Genomic DNA, 13,103 nt, shown 5'->3' with positions numbered 1-13,103 from the left:
TACGATTTCACAAAAATGCTGTCAGGACCATCGCAAAGTTTTACTACCCAGACAGAGCTAAATGCTGGGGGCTTCTGGCAGTGATTTATTATCTACTCTGGAGGTAAGCTGCTAAGCGAGACTTACTCAGTAAGGACAGAGCCATCCGAAACAGTACAACATCTGTTGGACTGTGAGGGGACATTTTTCCCCATCCTTCCTCAGGAGAGTTTGTTCTCTGTAATCAGATGTATCTGATCTGTATGTGTTTTCACCCTTTCGTGAAATCGAGGGCACCGATATGCATTTGCCAAATCAGTCTGGCTTCCAATGTTCTTTGAAGTTTAGCTCTGAGAAATTTTCAGTATGCTTTCATAATAAAACCGGAGGCAGAACAATATCCAAGTCCACTGACAGAATCTATATGGGGATTTATTTTCCAGGTAGCTGCTTCATTGCGCTGTGGTGGCCTACCCCACTCATTCCTACCATCTCTGAGAGACTCCTGATTTCTAAGAACAAGAGAGCACTAATAACGCGTATTTGCCAACTTTGGTTTGCAGAATTGGTAACCAGCGCCAGGAGCCCGTTGCTGGCCTAATTCCGCCCCCTAGTGATCATAACATATTGTGGCTTTTTGCAAAAGGCAGACTGGGGAGCTGGGACCAGTGAAAGTGGCTGACCCCCATGTCCCCCCCACTTTAGCAACCTGTTTCCCAAGACACCCAGGTGCCCTTTCGCCAGGCACAGAAAAGGGAAATGACAAACTCATTCACAGTAAGGTGACCAGGGCTAAAATGTTCCCTTCTCCCCAGACTGTATACATTTGAACAAAGCACTGAAGTGGGAAGGCAGTGCTGCCTACCCCAAAAGAAGCAATTACCAATGGTGGAAATCTAGGCTTAAGGAGAAAAACCCTTTTCCTGGGTTCTTTTGTTGTTTTGTTTTGAGGAGTGCCTTTGAACAATCATCTAATGCCTCTTTTTTTTTTTTTTAGCAAATCACTACCCTCTCTATAATCTGGCAGGGGTTGGGGGTTGTTCAGCAGAAGATCCAGGAGAATGTTCCATCTCCCACATTTCTTGCCTCCATCCTCAGCTGCTCCCACCCCTACACCTGGCGGGAAGGTGTGACTCCCTTGGGTGGCCACCATGTCCAGCGGGGCAGCTCACCCTGCAGACAGACACGAAATGGGTGGGAACATGAGTGAGCAATGTTCTGGTCAGACTCCAGCCACCCCCCTGCAGCCTCTAACAGGACTCCCTGCTGCAGTTCTCCAGCAGGTCAGGGAGTTTTGCAGGCAGGTAGCCAATCCCCACAAGGGCTTCAGATCAGGGCGTTGAGCTGAGGGAGTCAGACCAGGAGACAGGCTCTGGGAAGTGGGAGAGGCCCCAGGCAATGTTCCTGAACTCTGGCTTGGGCTGGTCATTCATCAAGCCCACCCCAGGTATTCAAATGGCCTCTCCTCCACCAGAAGTGGTGCCAGAGAGTCGCCCCTACCCACCAGTGTCCAAGTCCAGTGAAGACAAAACGATGAAAACAATGGAAAGAATGCACAGACAGCAAGGGCTGCTCTGTGTTGCTGGTATAACCTGCTAGGAAGCCACAGGGCCCGCTGCGTCACTAACTCCCAGACTCGGCGAACAGGGAGGCACAGGCTGGTGGACATGGCCGGCAGCTGGAGCCGAAGAGCTGGTTTCAGTGCACAGGTTCACCTGTGTGCAGCGCAGCAATGTGGAGAGAACCTGGCGCCGGGCAGACCAGCGTTTGAGTCCCGGTTCTGCCGCTGGCGAGCTGGCCAACTGACAGCCCCCACAGCACCGCTGGGCTGTCGGCTGGGGGTTACACCCTCTGGGTTCTATGGGTACGAATCCCACAATCTCTCAGAATTTTTAGTCATAACGCATATCGCCNTAACCTGCTAGGAAGCCACAGGGCCCGCTGCGTCACTAACTCCCAGACTCGGCGAACAGGGAGGCACAGGCTGGTGGACATGGCCGGCAGCTGGAGCCGAAGAGCTGGTTTCAGTGCACAGGTTCACCTGTGTGCAGCGCAGCAATGTGGAGAGAACCTGGCGCCGGGCAGACCAGCGTTTGAGTCCCGGTTCTGCCGCTGACGAGCTGGCCAACTGACAGCCCCCACAGCACCGCTGGGCTGTCAGCTGGGGGGTTACACCCTCTGGGTTCCGTGTGTACAAATCCCACAATCTCTCAGAATTTTTAGTCATAACGCATATCACCTATTATAATTTTATTCTTTATGTGGGATGACTTGTCTAATTTTTTTCCTACTGCATTCTAAGCTCAGAAAGGGCAAAGATTGTATCTCTCTCTCATTCGCCATCTTTTTTTTCCACAGGGACTAGAACATAAAATACATTCAGTGAACATCTGAGAAATGAATCAATTTACAGTTACGCTGGACCTTTATCATCTACAAAATGATATGAGACTATCTTCCTTATCGGTTTATCGGGAAGTTTTAATGAAACAACATATTCGTGAAAATTTACCCTGTGTCTGACACAGAGTAGGTGTTCAAGAAATGAGCTGTTCCTTGGCCATTATCTCTTTGGGGACTCAACATAAGTGGACAGTTGTCCCTGGTCACCAGAGATACCACGGAGCAGTGAAGTCAGCCAAAATAAAAACCAGAGACCTGAGGAATCCACAAATTCCATCCCGAATCCCTGAACAATCAAAACTGGTTGGCACATTACAATTCATCACCTCTTCTCGCTAGGTGTCCCTTGATGGCAGGAAAAGTTATCTCCAGCCCCCCTTCCCTCTCCGTCCCGGGTAGAGAGTAGCCAGAGGGACTGTAAATCCATTCCTAACATTTTCCGTTGTTTGAGTTATGTTCCGCCAGAATTAAGAAGGTGACTTTAAAAACATGAAGGAGAAATAAAGGTTGCACTTCCCAGAGCAGAGCACAGGAGTGAAAGAAAACTGAACTTTTAATACGGAGCTGCTCTGAAGGAAAAAGGACTAAGAATATTTTTATGGGATACTTGCATTATGGGTAATTTTTTAAAATCCAGGGTTCAACTTGTACGACATGGAGGCATAAGTCTACCACTTAATGACATTTATAACTCTGTAACAATACGTTTTATATAAATTACTGCTGAGGCTTAACATTTCTGATTATGATATATAGAATAAAGTGATGTCATAAAGGCAAAGTTTGTAAGTTACGATCTGTCCTGTTGCTTTAAATAAGAGGATTTCTGGAGACAATTGTCTTGATGAATATAAACTCAAATGAACCTTGAATCTCTTCAATTATTCTTATTTAGAATTCATTTTCCTTTGAACTTTCATTTAACTCAGAGCACAATCGTTCCATTATAAATCAAACGCGAGCTTGTCTTTCCTGCAATAACAAGCATGCTTTAAATAATGAAGCAACACCTATGATCATAAAAGATAATGTTTCGATGCACCAAAATACAAAAGCAAAGAGATTTATTATCCCAGCTCGGTAATGATGAGTTGAGTGTTTGTGTAGCAACAGACCTCTCTGTCCCAGACAACACGCTCTGTTTGACTTTGTCAGTGTGCCCCCTTCCCAGGAACTGCAGTGCCTTTTCCTCGATGAGAGAAAACAGGAGATTCGACACCTAAAGCTGTCCGTGGTGGGGAAGCTCGGGTCCCTCCTCGCTCAGCTTCCTTAGTAGGCTAACAGGGACAAATCTCTCTCAGCCGCCCTGGGCCTCTTTTTCATGATGAAAGGGTTGGGCCGAACCGTCGAAGTCCATGCCAAGCTCTGAAGACGATGGCTCTATCTGCCCTCCCTGTGTACAGAATTATGGTGAGGAGCAACTAAGTTAATGGATGCAAATATACTTTAAAGGGCATAAAAGCGCTATGTATAGACTTGATGGTTTTCACTCTGCATTTTGTAAATAACTCCGCACATCCATTATGTTAACTCCGCTATCCAAAATAATATAGGAAAACCCTGGAGCATCTCCAAGCTATTACGGATGAAACAGTGTGATAAAAAGGCTCTTCTGGAGTTCCCGTGATAAATCGTCTTGGACGGGATCAAAGTCCCACATTGTAACAGGTCGAGGAGCTGGACTACCCCAAACAAGAGGCTACTTCCGCCCTGAAAATCTCTCCAGCAGGCAGGACACAGAGCTAAGCAGGTAGGCCGGGCCATTGGAAAGCTCGCTTCCTGTTATCTCTTCACGCATTCTATCTTCAAAGCGTTGTGACCTGTCTTCAATACATCCTTGGGTGTGGGATTTACATTTTTAATATTGGCGTTTATGACGTGGTGCTTCTTCCTGGTTAATTGGTATCAGAGCAAAATGTTTGCCTCTCTCCTGAAATAAATCTCTTCAAGAGCTTCAATCACACATTCTTTTGTTCTATCCCTCATTTGAAACGGGCTCTATAAAGCCGCCAGACCATGCTACATAATCTTTTGCCTCTCACGTTTTTAAATCTGGGGGTTTATGCTTTAATGGCTTTGATGTGCTTACTATTCAGCCTGTTACTTAAACCACGTTCCTCCCGTCCAACACCACCCGGCTCTCCCTCAGCCTCACAAGCCTATACCCTCTGAGGCTGAAAGGATTTATTTATCATCCAGAACGTTTCCATAATTTTGGAAACATATGTTTCGAAATTACATTCCAATATCTTATACTATGTTCTTTGTCTCGCATCTGTTCTGTAAAAACAAACAAAACACAGGCAATTATATTCCAATGGCTACAAAGGCTGCATTTTCCACAAGACTCGCTTCTTCCACACGCAGTAGCCTCGTCGCATAACAAAGGCACTTGCCGCCCCCTTCACTGCCATCTGAAGTCACATTTTTGTGTTAATTAGAGCTAACCACTGATAACTGCACATTTCTGCAACTTGACTGTGAAGCTTGGACTCCTTTCCAAAGTTATTTCAATTTTATAGGATCATCTTGTTACTGAAAATTAGCTATTGTAGAAAAACCAAAAGGACATAATACTCAACCTTGCGTGGACAACAACAACTCAGTAATCTTTCATCTTCTCGGGGTATGACTTGAGTTACATTTATTTTTTAAATGCCTTTCTTTCTCTGTAATACCCTAGTGGGAAGATAAGAAGTCAATGCACAATTTAAAATAAAAAGACCCCCCCTCTCAAAACACACACACACACAACTAAACTCAAGTGACATACAGAAAAGTTGGCCAAAATATATTTCTGTTTTATATGACCACCCCTACCAAACACCAGCTTCCTCCTACTCAGAAGTCTTCAGTGCTACACACACATACAATTGAAATATATAAACTCAATCACTTTACATCTATTCTGTTACCCTAGGATGTTTGGTATCAAAATTAGATCAATTAGCATTGAAACATTTAAAAAGTCCTCAAAACCAAGAACTACACTATTCAGTGTATCTATTAAAAATAAAAGGTTACTATTGAAACAAGGTTACTCTCATGTTTCTGTCTTTGTTACCATGATCCTTATTAAAACAAAAAACAAGAAACCAAGCCCCAGCTGGTGTGGCTCAGTGGGTTGAGTGCTGGCCTGTGAGTGGAAAAGTGGCCAGTTTGATCCCAGCCAGGCCACAAGTCTGGGGGGGTGTGCTGGGTCCCCAGTAGGGGGCGTGTGAGAGGCAACTGATGTCTCTCTTGCACAGTGATATTTCCTTCTCTTTCTCCCTCCCTCCCCCTCTCTCTAAAAATAAATAAATAAAGTCTTTTTAAAAAGTGGGACTGAGATAAGGGAAAAGCCTGAGGCTTGCAGTGGTGGCTGGTAGATCATTTAACAACGAGCTCAAAGTGAGGGGAGAAAAAGCTCTGATTGGTCAGCATTTACTAACCTCCATCATGGCCAGTTTTGAGCTACCGGCGTGATGTCAATGAAAGGCAGAGCTGGGAGTATCTGTGCACAACTGGCTCTTGCGAGGTGGTGCGAGATTCCCCCACTGGATGCCTGGGTTTTTGACAGATGCTTACAGGACTGTGGATGGAGAAGTCAGTACTAGTTACTGTGTGCGGTCGACACATAACGTAACCCACATAAATCCCGGCCCCACTGTGACCCAGCCTCAGAATAAAGAGACACTCAAAATGCCAGAGCTCTGAAAAACATTATCAGTTTGGGGGGTTTCTTTGTTTTATGCAGATGCTTCACCCAGAAATCTTCCCATCTCATTCTGTCTTCAATGTTTCACAGTTATGTTAAAGGCAGAAAACACATGGTCTCATACATATGCATACGTGGGCAAATGTGTGTGCACACACACACAGATCCTCCTTACCACCCTGCTCCCCCATTCAATCCATACCACCTTTACTCAGCACCCATAACTTCCCCCAGTGCACACAGAGCCCTGGAAGCACAGTTCTCCCTCTCTGGCTGCTCTTCTCCAATTCCAGTGAGTAGTCTTTTCCATCCCATTACAGTACCACCACAGTACTTGTAAATGTTAGGTCTGCAGCATCACAATGACAGTAATAGAGCCCTGGCTGGTGTGGCTCAGTGGCTGAGGGCCAGCCAGTGAATCAAGGGGCCGTGGGTTCATTTCCCAGTCCAGGGCACATGCCTGGGTTTCGGGCCAGGTCCCTGGTGGGGACTGTGTGACAGACAACCACACATTGTTGTTTCTCTTCCTCTCTTTCTCCTTCCCTTCCCCTCTGTCTATAAATAAAATCTTTTAAAAAAAAACAATAATAGAGAACACTTACCTAATCCTCATGCTATACCCAGCACTCAGCTGAGCACTTTACACCAAGAGACTCACTCGAGTTATGGGGCCAGGGGTCCGACCAGGCAGAACGGCACACGAACTCGATGTCCTTAACCACCACACTCTGCCAATTCTCAGGCCCATCTAAAGGAAAGCCACAGTGAGACCTTAGCCAAGGCAGACTTTTTCTTCCTCAGTCTCCTCATCTGTAAAATGGGGCTGATAACAGTACCTGCCTCAGAGGGTTTGGAGGAGAATTAACTGAGTTAACACATGTAAATGCATAGAACAGTATCTGGCACATGATGAGAGCTATTATGTTAGCTAAGTGTCAACTAGTAAGGGTTAACCAATACTAACTGGCTCCTCACAACCTATAGAGTTTTCACACTATCTTTTGCTAAAGTTCCAGAGGTTTGCAGTTGTTGTTTTTTTTCTGTAAAGGGTCAGATAGTAAATAGTTTGGGCTTTGCAGGCCACATAAGGTCTCTGTCACATAACCTCCTTAGGGTTTTTAAGTCTTTAAAAATGCAAAAATCATTCTCAGCTTGTGGGCCAACGCAGACCACTGGCAGGCTGTCCTACCTGCGTAGTGTGCTGCCCCCTGTGCTAGAATCAGAGAGAGAAAGAGGGAGAGACAGAGACAAGTTTGAAATAGCACAGTTTTTATGTAACCAAATACATGAGCTCTGAAAGAGGCACACATATAGCAATCCCACATTTCCCTTAGCAAATATTCACTTAATCACTTACCATATATGCGCTGGTTGCCTTTCTGGATGCTGAAGCTACAAAGATGGAGACGTATGCACTTGACCTTTAGGAGGCTCATAGCCTGATGGCAAAGCAACCACAGCAGTGGAGGGATATAATAAAGGAGGGGGGGATCTGCTCTGGCTAGGGGAAGGTTGATTGATGAGGAGGAGATCCACAGAGAAAAAGTGCTTGAGCTGTACCTTATAAGATGTAAGGAACTCATTCAGCAGACAGAGGCATAAGAGAGCAAGGAGGTATTCAGAAAAAAATGTGTTTCTTGGGTTAGAGGAAGCCCACAGGGTCAGTGACAGCTAGATCGGGGAGGGAGGGCTTTGTACGCTAGGCCTCTGGCATTCAAACTTTTTAACACAGAGATGTATCCTTGGGCAAAATCTGAGTCTAGAGCTCTGTGTGTAGAACAAATCTGGTTGAAAGTGGGTGGTAAGTCCAGAGCACCTCCTTTCTGGTGGCTGTCTTCACCATGGGCAAGTCAGGGTAAGCTCTGGGCCTCCTGGCAACTTAGCTGGAAAGTTGCCGCTTCTGGCAAAAGGCACCACACTTGAGGGCCAGGGAAACCTGGCTGTAGTGGCTTCCCTTGAACAAATTCTATTGAAGTCAATGAAATTCCATCCATCTATTTTTTTAATATATTTTATTGATTATACCATTACAGTTGTTCTATTCCCCCCCTTCAATCCCCTCCACCCGCACCCTCCCTCCCCCACCATTCTCCCCCCCTTAGTTTATAACCACGTGTCTCAAGTTCTTTGGATTCTATATTTCCCCCACTATTCTCGCCCTCCCCCCTATCTATTTTCTACCTACCATCTATGCTATTTTCTGTGCCTTCTCCCCCTTCTCCCCCTCCCACCCCCCTGTTTCTAACCCTCCATGTGTTCTTCATTTCTATGGTTCCACTCCTGATCTAGCTGTCCTCTTGGTTTGCTTTTGTTTTAGGTGTGGTTGTTAATAACTGTGTGTTTGCTGTCCTTTCACTGTTCATATTTTTCATCTTCTTTTTCTTAGATAAGTCCCTTTAGCATTTCATATAATAAGGGCTTGGTGATGATGAACTCCTTGAACTTGACCTTATCTGAGAAGCACTTTATCTGCCCTTCCATTCTAAATGAAAGTTTTGCTGGATAAAGCAATCTTGGCTGTAGGTCTTTGGATTTCATGACTTGGAATACTTCTTTCCAGCCCCTTCTTGCCAATTAAGGCCTCTTTTGAAAAATCTGCTGACAGTCTGATGGGTACTCCTTTGTAGGTGACGGTCCCCTTATCCCTTGATGCTTCTAGGATTATCTCCTTCATTTTGGTCTTGGCTAATGTAATTATGTCCATCCATCTATTTTTATCTTGAGCAGACATCCTGTTCTTCCCCAGAACCTCTGCTGGCCAATGGCTTGCCCCAGGCAATAGAACACCCTCTTATACACCACCTCGTGCTTTACCTGATTGCTTCCTGAGCCTGCTTTCTCCCCATCTGGATGAATCGGCCTGGAGACTGGAAGCGCTTCTTGCTTCTCTTGTATCTCTCTCAACAAGCAGCGTGGGGCAAGGTGCTATTGAAAGGGAATACCTTCCAATCCTAGGAGTCTGAGACTTTCCATGGGAGGAAAGGAGCATCAAACAAACAAACAAACAAGAGCACTAACGTGATGAAACCCCTCCCAAGACAAGCACTAAGTAAGGGCAAGTGGGAGATTGAGTGTGGAGTGGTTTGTGTGTCTCGGGACTGAAGGTTCAGTGTATCAGATTCCTCAGTTCACAATTATTGCTTTGGGTCCACACACAAGCTCTCTCCCCTAATTTTTTATAATCCTCTTCCATCTCCATCCCCTAGTCTGATTTCCCTTCCTGCAGTAGATGACCATTTTATTGTATTTTTATGTGTGTATTCTTTGACAGTTACCTTGCGTGCCAATATTTTAACATATGAAAATGGTGTGTTCTCAAGTTTTAGATCTCATTCTATCTCTTCCCTTTTTCACCCAGCATGTTGCTTTTAAAATCTACCCACAATGCCAGGCATGCATCTAATCCATTTCTCCATAATCTGCACCTATCATATTATGTATCCAGCCCCCCAGAATGCTTCCAACGACCCACTCCCACAAACAGTGCTGCGAGGAGCTGCCTCATCCATGTCCCTTCCACATCCGTGCAGGAAACTCTCAGGCACGCATGCCCAGGAGCAGGAAAGCCGAGTCACGTGGTGTGAGGATAATAAGCAGGCCAGGGTGCTCTCCGGAGAGGCTGCCCCAGGCCCTTCTGCCATTAGCCACGCTGGAGGGTTTCAGAGGCTCACATTCCCACCCACACTGAGCAAGATCCAGGGTTACGGACTGAAATGTGTCCCCCAAAAGATACGCTGAGGTTCTAACTCCTAGTAGCTCAAAAGTGACCATATTTGGAAATAGGATTCCTACAGATGCAGTCAAGTTCATTAGGGTAGGTCCTAATCCAATATGACTGGTGTGCTTATAAAAAGTGGGGATCTGGACACAAAGACAGAGTTACATAGAGGGAAGACCATGTAAAGACACAGACGTGGGGAGAACACCATGAAGATGAAGGCAGAGATCGCAGTGACCCATCCATAAGCAAAGGAAGGCCAAGGATTGCCAGCAACGCCCCAGAAGCCAGGAGAGAGGGGGAAATCAACTCTCCCTCACAGCCTGCAAAAGGCACCAACCCCACCAACACCCTAATTTTGGTCATCAAGCTTCCAGACTACGAGGTAATAAATTTCTATGGCCTAAGCCACCTACTTTTTGGTGGTTTGTTACAGCCACCCTGGGAAACATACACTCAACTTCCCAAGTTCTGCCAGTCCAAATATCTTGTGACTTTATTTTTATTTCTCTAGTCACTGAGTTTGAATATCTTTATGTGATCTATGCTTTTCAGTCATAGGGGTTGCCTTGTGAACTGCCTTGTGAAAAGAATTTCCATTCTTCTAGCCCTGGCTGGTGTAGCTCAGTGGATTAAGCGCAGGCCCAAGAACCACACGATCGCGGTTCGATTCCCAGTCAGGGCACATGCCTGGGTTGCAGGCCAGTTCCCAGCAGGAGACTCACAAGAGGCAACCATACATTGATACTTCTCTCCTTCTCTCCTTCCCTTCCCCTCTAAAGATAAATTAATAAAATCTTTAAAAAAAAGAATTTCCATTCTTCTGTCCACGTTTTCATAGAGGTTCTTATCTTTTTCTTGTTGATTTGCAGCAGCTCCTTATAAACTCCAAAGATTAGTCCCTTAGAGTTTGATACTTTACAAACATCTTCTCCCAAACTATTATCTGTTTGTTAACTTTGCCAATTCCTCATTAAGCAGAGTTTTTTGTTGCTATTGAATCAAATTTTTCAATTTTTCAATTGTAGTTTGTGCAGTTGGGGTTTTGCTTAAGAAATCCTTCGCCATGCCTACATTACAAAGATACTCTCTTGCACAATGTTCTACCAACTGTATTGTTTTCCCTTTAACATTTAGTCAATATGTGCCTATGGTAAAAGCCAGAGAGAGGTTTAGAACCTGTATAAGAAAACACACCAGGACTTCTGGCCAAGATGGAGGCATAGGTGGAAACACTGTGCTTCTTCACATAACCACAATTAAGGACAACAGAGATTTAGAAACAAAAACACAACCAGAACAGAGAAAACTGAACTGTACGGAAGTCCAACAACCACTCAACCAGAGAGGTAAAAGGGGTGGGGTCGGCGGCCAGTGGAGAGGGGTCCTGGCAGCAGGAAAGGGCAGTGGCAGCTGGACCTGGGAGCACAGGCAGCACGGAGCTGACCATGGTCACACATTCACGCACAGATAAACTAGGCAAAAACGGGCAGCGAGACAGACCACACAACCCAGGGCCCCAGCGATGGGAAATAAAGCCTAAAAGCACCAATTGAAAAGATGCCAACTTGTGGGAAGCAGCAGAGGGGACTGAAATCTGAGACAGAGCAGAACAAATGCCATTGTTCCCTCTCTGACCCCGCCCCCACATACAGCGTCACAACCCAGCATCTGGGTCACCCTGCCCTGGTGAACACCTAAGGCTCTGCCACCTACATAATAGGTGCAACCTGACCAAAAATGGCTCAATCAGAAGAACAAATCAAAGCCCCAGACCCAATGCTTTAAAGCGACCAAAAGATAGCAAACCTCTTAGATGCACAGTTCAAAGCACTGGTGATCAGGATGCTCACAGAATTGGTTGAATTTGGTCTCAAATTAGATGGAAAAATGAAGGCTACACTAAGTGAAATGAAGGAAAATGCACAGGAAACCAATAGCGATGGGAAGAAAACTAGGACTCAAATCAACGGAGTGGACCAGAAGGAAGAAAGAAACAACCAAACAGAAAAGAAAGAACAAACAAGAATTCAAAAAATGAGGAGAGGCTTAGGAACTTCCAGGGCACCTTTAAACATTCCAACATCCAAACTATAGGGGTACCAGAAGGGGAAGAGGAGGAGCAACAAGTGGAAAACTTATTTGAACAAATAATAAAGGAGAATTTCCCCAATCTGGCAAAGGAAATAGACTTCCAGGAAGTCCAGGAAGCTCAGAGAATCCAAAAGAAGCTGGACCCAAGAAGGAACACACCAAGGCACATCATAATTACATTAGCCAAGATTCAAATGAAGGAGAGAATCCTAGAAGCAGCCAGAGATAAGAAGACAGTCACATACTAAGGAGTGCCCATCAGACTGTCAGCTGATTTCTCAAAAGAGACCTTACAGGCAAGAAGGGGCTGGAAAGAAGTATTCCAAGTCATGAAATTTATCAGGGCATGGGTAATTCAGTGGTAGAATTCTCACCTGCCAAGTCATGAAATTTAAAGACCTACATCCAAGATGCCTCTATCCAGCAAAGCTTTCATTTAGAATGGAAGGGCAGATAACATGCTTCTCAAATAAGGTCAAGTTCAAGAAGTTCATCACCACCAAGCCCTTATTATATGAAATGTTAAAGGGACTTATCTAAGAAAAAGAAGATAAAAAATATGAACAGTGAAAGGACAACAAACTCACAGTTATTAACAACCACACCTAAAACAAAAGCAAACTAAGCTGACAGCTAGATCATGAGCAGAACCACAGAAATGGAGATCACATGGAGGGTTAGCAACAGGAGAATGGGAGGAGGAAAGGAGGGGAGAAGGTACAGAGAATAAGTAGCATAGATGGTGGGGAGAAAATAGACAGGGGAACAGCAAGTGTGGGAAATGTAGAAGCTAAAGAACTTAGGACACATGGACATGAACTAAAGGGGGGAATGTGGGTGGGAGGGCATGTGCAGGATGGAGGGGAATGAAGGGGGGGATATAGGACAACTGTAATAGCACAATCAATAAAATATATTTTTTTAAAAAGAAAACACTCCAAGGGCCTAGTGGCTGAAACAAACATTTATTTTGCTCACATACCACATCGTGGGTAGGAATCAGTAAGGATGGTTTCTTTGTGGCTCGGAATATCAGTGGAGAGGGCCCCACCAGGCCTAAAGGGGGCGCTCTCAAGATAGCTGGCTCCTATGGCTGCAAGCTCCTGCTGGCTGTCGCTGGGAGTCGGGCTGAGGCTGAGACCTGGGGCCATAGTTCCTGTCCACTAGTACTTCATCAGAGCCTGTTGGGACCTCCTCACATCTGATGGCTGA

Source organism: Sturnira hondurensis, unplaced genomic scaffold, assembly GCF_014824575.4.
Source record: "Sturnira hondurensis isolate 20B ecotype Veracruz unplaced genomic scaffold, ASM1482457v3 Scaffold0006413, whole genome shotgun sequence".
Taxonomy (NCBI): Eukaryota; Metazoa; Chordata; class Mammalia; order Chiroptera; family Phyllostomidae; genus Sturnira; species Sturnira hondurensis.
Note: the sequence above shows the minus strand (reverse complement) of the source record.